This window comes from Danio rerio, chromosome 7 (assembly GCF_052040795.2).
Source record: "Danio rerio strain M-AB ecotype USA chromosome 7, GRCz13ab, whole genome shotgun sequence".
NCBI classification, from domain to species: domain Eukaryota; kingdom Metazoa; phylum Chordata; class Actinopteri; order Cypriniformes; family Danionidae; genus Danio; species Danio rerio.
In genome coordinates this window covers 25,342,997-25,350,639 of record NC_141027.1, presented here as the reverse complement: position 1 = coordinate 25,350,639, position 7,643 = coordinate 25,342,997, and positions in this window count along the sequence as shown.

The window sequence follows — 7,643 nt, the reverse complement described above, 5'->3', positions numbered from 1 at the left end:
ATCTTCAGATGACTGTAGTGCGTCTCGCTAGCCCGTTTTCTGATGCGGTTTCACTCTCTACCTCTCTCTTGCGCTCCAGCTCTCTCTCTCTCTTTCTCTCTCTCTCTCTCTCTCTATTTCTCTCTCTCTCTTCACATACAGTTTCTTAATGTGAGTTCGAGTCGCACAGCGAGCCTCCAATGTGTGTTTATATAGCAGAGGCAGTGAGGCGGCATTCGGCCAGAGTGCAAGCGGCTCCCCCCTTACCCCACCCCACCGAACTGAGGCGGGGTGAAAAGTGAACGGGACGGGCGCTGGAGCGTGCGGGACCTGGAAGAGAGCCCAAACAGAAAGAGAGGGAGAGGGCGGAACACTTTCAATATTTCAAATCTCATATACGGTCGGGAACTTGTCACCTGCCACTCGCGGAATACGCACAGGGTTAATTCATGTTGTGGACTTAAAATGCGCTCAAACTGAGGTACACTGATTACCCAAATGATGGTTTAAAACCATCACAACAAAAATGTGAAATAATACTCTACATTTTACCGGATCATATAAGCTACGGACTCTTATGCTAAATCGATATGTTCATGACTTTTTCAAAATGTTTTGATTGTTCAGATGCGCATCTGTTGCACACAGCAGCAGCAGTCCTCTGAACACTGCATGAGTAAGCGATTCATTCATTGACTTACGCGTTTCATATTTGTTTTGCGTTTATATTTACAACTTTCGGGGGTTGATGTTATAAGTCGATTTCTATAAAATAATGTAAATAAATCCCTCATAAACTGGCAGTGTTTTCTTAATTATATCAGATAGTCCTTGCCAAAATTATTGATATGGCCAAATATTTCGATCTGTGAAGCGCGTTTCTATGAATGCTTTACCTTTTGTGCCGATAAAAATATTCATAAAAAGTAGGCTAAAACATTTGATCTATCTATCTATCTATCTATCTATCTATCTATCTATCTATCTATCTATCTATCTATCTATCTATCTATCTATCTATCTATCTATCTATCTATCTATCTATCTATCTATCTATCTATCTCACAACCAGGGCTTGACCGATTCGTGCTGGTGTCATCTATCACAGATGGGACGTGGTTTCAATTACGGTCACTATCTGATCATAATCACTCAAGGGCAGCTCTGTACTGATTTTGAACATATGAGAGACAACCATTACAGAGCAGAACCCCAGCTGTTTCCCTCACCCTCTTCTCGGCGCACAGCTGATGCGCAGGATGGGACGCGCAGCTGGAGCTGGAGACTTACAGACAGACGGAGAGATGCTCTTTTCGCTTGAAAGATGATGAGAGTTCTAGAGCGCGCGCGCCTTTAGTTAAACACCATTCATTTCTCCAGTGAGAGTTTGAAACTGTGCGACTTGAGCATTCTAAGCATGCTCATTTGTCCATTTTCTAAGCCATGGTAAATCAGTCTCATTTTTGCACTGAAAAAATGCAAGAGATTTCTGACTTTTGTGAAGTTTTCCTTAGACATTCTTTCGCTCATGTCGTCTGCCGCTGTCTACCTGCATGCGTCTCTCAACGTCACACTGCCGCCTAGCGGAGACTGAGCGAACGTCTCAGCCTCTGAATCCAGCGCACGCACCTACAGCGAGCATGTAGGACTACTAGGTATCGTTTGTTTAACATTATTCGTTCATTTTCTTTTCGGCTCAGTTCCTTTACTAATCTGGGGGTCGCCACAGCGGAATAAACCGCCTGTTTAACATTAGTAGGCTTCTAAAATATAATGAAAAATAATATTGGAATTAAATGAAATACTTTACAATACATCAACAATTGAAGTGTTCTTTGTTTTAAAATAAACCATTTGTGTCAGTTAAATCTGATATCATTAATTTTTCCTTCGGCTTAGTCCCTGTATTAATCTGGGGTCGCCAACTTATTCAGCTTATGTTTTACACAGTAGATGCCCTTCCAGCTGCAACCCATCACTGGAAAACGCCCATACACACTCAATCACACACATACACTACAGACAATATAGCTTATTCAATTCGCCTATACCGCATGTCTTTGAACTTGTGGGGGTGAAATCGGAGCATCTTGAGGAAACCCACGCCAACACAGGGAGAACATGCAAACTTTATACAGAAATGCCAACATGCCCAGCCTGGACTCAAACCAGTGGCCTTCTTGTCACTGTGTCACCCATACATCTGATATCTAGGTAGTTTTCTAAATAACATTCTTCTTATCGTTGTTTCTCTTGGGCAAATGAGCTAAACGGGCAAAGACGTACAGCTCGGAGAGCATTTCACATCTTGACGAACTCTTGTTTGATGTGAGAGAATTAGCAGTGACGCAAGGTCCTCCTGAGGGGCATGGAATTACCAGATTTATTCCAGAAGCCTATTAAGGTGGATGGGTTGAAGGTGCTGGTTGATTCATGAAATGTTGCTATGGGGGATTTGTAAACTGCAAGGCTTTGCAAAATGGGCATAGCTTCTAAATTCTTGTTACTAAATATTGTTTCAGAGGAAGAGCCAGCCACTGAAATTTGATTAATGTTTATGAAGACAACCAGTCTTTGGAATAACAAACGAATCTTAATGAGTTTTGTTTGAGAGAGGAAAGTTAAATGGGGAAAACTTGAAATGCAACCTATCATAACTTAAGTGTGAAGGGTCACATATAGGGTAACCGCAATGTTTATGCGTGTTTTACATGCAATATAAGGTTGCAGGCAGTCTATTGACAATAATAAAAATAACTACTGCTAACCCTCATTAGATTTTATTAAGGTTTTAGTTAGGGTTAGGAGTAGGGTTACGGTTGACAACAATAAACTGACAACCCAAAGTCAGTAGAAGTTTTTTTCAGGGGGGCCTTCAGCACTTTCACCTTACAGCAAGAAAGTCCGCTGGTTCGAGTCCCGGCTGGGCCAGTTGGCATTTCTATGTGGAGTTTGACATTCTCCCCATGTTTGTGTGGGTTTCCTCTGTGTGCTCCTGTTTCCCCCACAGTCCAAAGACTTGTGCCAAATGTGAACTGAATATGCTAAATTGGCAGTAGTGTATGTGTGGGTGAATGTGAGAGTGTGGGGGTGTTTCCCAGCACTGGGTTACAGCTGGAAGGGCATCCGCTGCATAAAACATAAGATGGATAAGTTGGCGGTTGATTCCACTGTAGTGACCCCTGATGAATAAAGGGACTAAGCTAAAGGAAAATTAATAAAATGGTTACTTTACTCGACCAGAACAAAATAATGTACTTTTTGTTCCACAATGTAATATAAATGTGATAAAAATGTATTTTGAACTGAAAGCACCTTGGAGATGTGATAGCAGTGTGTCAGAACGGGATATTCTTTAAGCCTGGATAAAGTGACTGATGACTCAAAATAAAAATGACTAATATTGAACTTTAAGATATATTATTGTAAATTAACATTTATATTTAGTTAATAACAGTCAGTTGTTTGTAAAGTAAATATGCTGTAAAATGGTGAATGTTTAACATTTGTATATTTGAGTATCCCTGTCTAAATGTGTTTTATATTTAAATGTCAACACACATGTTGTGTTGAGTTGTTTTTGTTATATACTTGACTATATTAGATACTTTATTTTTATAAGTGACAAGTTCATTCATTCAATCTTTCAGCTTAGTCTCTGTTTCAGCCGTTGCCACAGCGGGATGAACCACCAACTATTCCAGCATATGTTTTATACAGCGAATGCCCTTTCCAGCCACAACCCAGTATTAGGAAACAGCCATACACTCTCATTCACACACATACAATACAGCTAATTTTAGTTTTTTTAATTCACCTATAGCGCATGTCTTTGGACTGTGGGGGAAACAGGAGTATGCGGAGGAAACCCATGCCAACACGGGGAGAACATGCAAACTCTACGCAGAAATGCCAACTGGCCTAGCCATGATTCCAGCAACCTTCTGGCTGTAAGGTGACAGTGCTAACCACTGAGCCACTGTGCCATCCTGTGTGACAAGTTTTGGTAGCAAAATAAATCCTTTCTTACAAATAAAATACTTTTATTTTTGAAAACATTAAAAATAAAGTACAATTTTACTTTAACTCGGGTGAAATCAAAAAGCAGCGCTTAGTAAACTTCACTGGAGTGATATTTTATATGGGTTCTTGATCCACCACTGACTCTAGCTGACATTGCATAGTTACAGTCAGGCCCGGATTGGCTAATCGGGAGGACCGGGAGAATTCCGGGTGGGCCGGTGTCCCTAGCTCCAGAATCTGTCGCTCTCAGCAGTCACACTTTTTAAATTAATTTATTTACTTACTTGACCACAGTCTTCTTATTCATTATTTTACCGCAGCTCTGCTCTTTTTATATATAACCAGCCTGCAGGTTAATGATGATATAACTCAGATGAGCCACCTCTCTGTATACAACTGTTGTGGTCCAGTGTTAGATTATGAGGCCACCGTCCCGGGTTTGATTCTCATTTGAGCATGTTATTTTTTTCATTTTAATTGTTAAGACATATAATACTGTTAGGGTTATTGAACATTTGAAGTTCTAAAGCAGCTGTTTTCTCAAAAAAGACAAGATAGTGTAATTAGAAACTGAACTGGAAATGACCTTATTTTAATATAGTCAGTCGTGAACTGAGGTGGGCTGGTCTGAGGCTTGAAACTCCAGGGCTGAAAAGGATTCCCACTCCGGCCCTGGTTACAGTTATCACCAGAAAGTCTATTGGGAGCATCAAAATAATGCCTTCCAGTTAAAAACACCAGTACAGTTTCATAACATTTTACTCCACGACCCCGGGACCTTGTGACAAAGAATTATGCCCTTGTGTAAGCATTACCTAATTTAAAGTAGGCTTACATGCATACATGTTCTAGGCCAGACTTCTTAAATGAGACAAACAAAGCTTACATCTTTTAAACGGAGGTCACGTCAAATGAAAGTGCTGTGAGATCCTATTAGTATACTGTAAATCTCTGGTCTATTAAAGTCAAACTCAAACTGTAAAATGTATAGTGTACAACTTTTACTTCCTATTCTACAGGAAGTGCAAAACAGCCAGATTCGCTGAGGTGCCTGTGAGTGTAACATGACTCAGTGCTACTCATTCACAATGAATCCTTCTTGAACTGGCATACAATAATGAAGCTGAAGGAAATGACAGTGGAAATACAGTGACTAATCACCATTAGGCATGATTACAGCATAAATCAAAACCACACGTTCACAAACCAAATATAAATAAAAACCATTAAAGGGAATGTTTCCGCATCCATATGCCCTAGACATAATCGCAAACCAAAATAAACTATGATTACTCATGCATTTACCAGTGTAAACACCATTTGAATCAATTTATGAAAAAAGTCAATTCTAGAGAACATGAGTCACTTGCTGTTCATTTGTTTCAGATGGATAACTAGTCACATTGATGATTATTACTGTAGTTGTCTCTGTGATGCTCCGAATCCCTCAAATCAAGTTATATTTATGACAGATACTAGATAGTAGGTTGACTGTTATCTGAAAATCATCAGCATATCCCAGTTTGCTTTGATTACACAGAGCACAGCCGGAATATAAGGGTCACCGAGAGGTCTGATGGCTTTCAGCTGCTAATCTGGTTTGCATTACGGCTAGTGGACGCAGTTTAGCCACAACAGTTTACAGTACATTACCTGATATTGAGGCTGAATCATTGCGTTTGCCTATAAAAATCAAGCCAGGTCATTTCCAAATGCCATTTTAAGAGCTTGTAGCGTAAATAAATGTAAGCAAACCCCATCAAACTGTAGCTATGTAACCACTAGTGCATTGGCAAAGGGCTTAAAGAGTCCAGGTGAATCGGAGAGCACGGGTGCAAAAAGTTCCCCCAGTTTTGTCACTCCATGAAAGCATGTGTTAATTCTGGTCTTACCCTTTCATTCGGGAGGAGGGGTACATAGCAGCTCTCCTATAATGGGAAGAGTCATCATTACTGACAAACACACTCAAAGTAACTCTAAATGTCACTGCAATTGTACAGTAAATGCACTGTAAAAATAACTGGTAATTAACGTGATTTGCTTAATCTAATCTTTGGGCAGTCAGGTCAAGGGAGGGGGGGGGGGTCTCTCCACACCGTCAGCAGTGTGCAGCATCCACTTGGATGATGCAATGGCAACCACAGGACAACGGCGCCAGTGCCCTTACCACACACCAGCTATTGGAGGAGTGGAGACACTGATAGAGCCAATTTGGTGGATGGGGATAATTGGGAGGACATGACCGTAACAGCCGATTAAGGGACTTTGGCCAGGATACTGGGGTTTTACCCCTACTCTTTACGAGAAGTGCCATGGGATTTTTGATGACCACAGAGAGTCAGGACCTCAGTTTAACGTCGCATCTAAAAGACAGCACCCACTGACAGTATAGTGCCCCCTTCATATTTACTGGGGCATTAGGACTCACACAGACCACAGGTTAAGCACCACCTGCTGGCCTCTCTAAAACCAATTCCAACAGCAGCCTAGCTTTCCCATGTGGTCTCCCATTCAGGTACTGACCAGGCTCAGGCCTGCTTAGCGTCAGTGAGTGGGCTGCAGGGTGATATGGCGGTTAATCCGTCTATTTTGTCCACTTTAAACAACTTTTCTGATTTCTTTGTGGGAAGGGCTTTTGTATTTACACTCACTGGCCACTTTATTGGGTACACCTTACTTGAATCCGGTTGGACCTTCATTTGCCTCAACAACTGCCTTAATCCTTCGTGGCATAGATTCAACAAGGTACTGGAAATATTCCTCAGAGATTTTGGTCTATATTGACGTGATAGCATCACGCAGTGAATTTGCAGATTATGCATTAGAGGCATAAGTTGGCTAATAATGAATGTTCTGTTAATAATTACTCTCCCTCATCACTTGAAACCCTTATGAAGGAAAAGGGAATTTATTAAAGAGATGTCATATAAATGTGGTCCATATAAGCTTTGCAGTTTTCCACTGTGTTGCTTCAGCAGACTTGGAATCTAGTGAGCAAGTTGTATCAGCCACATTTGACATTTATTTCTGATACCTTTAAACATCCTGTTTGCCGAAGCTGAGTCTGTCAGAATGAATAAATGAATGTTGTTAAGAGGTTAGCAATTTGTTTTATTTATTTTGGTGTCTTGGTGTCAACTGAGTAAACACAATTAAGCACAAAACCAGAGATTACCCAGAACTCCACACAACAGGAACTGCAAATAAATATCTCAAAACCCAAAATCACTGGGGATAAAAACCATTGGAGCATTGTTTGTAAGACAACTGCAGCATCGCAAGTCACAAACCCGGTTCAAAAGGACATGTGTGCCCCACACCAACTCCAAACCAATGTTGCCTCTAGGTCCATCTGGGGTCAATTCAACTACAAGATGCAGAAAGTGTGTTTCACATTAACACTGTGAAGTTGTTTCTCATGTCCTCCTGTCACCCTTAGTCTTTTAGTCACTTTGTTCTTTCTCTACTAAAATAAATATTTGCATTTAGATATATATTTCGATGTTGCTATGGATATGAAAATTAGAAAACAATTTATACACAAACAAACAAATACTTTATCATTCACAATTTGAAGGATTTTTGTTGTCGCTACACGATGCTAGTAGAACAGTGTTTAAAGTATACAAGTAACTACAATT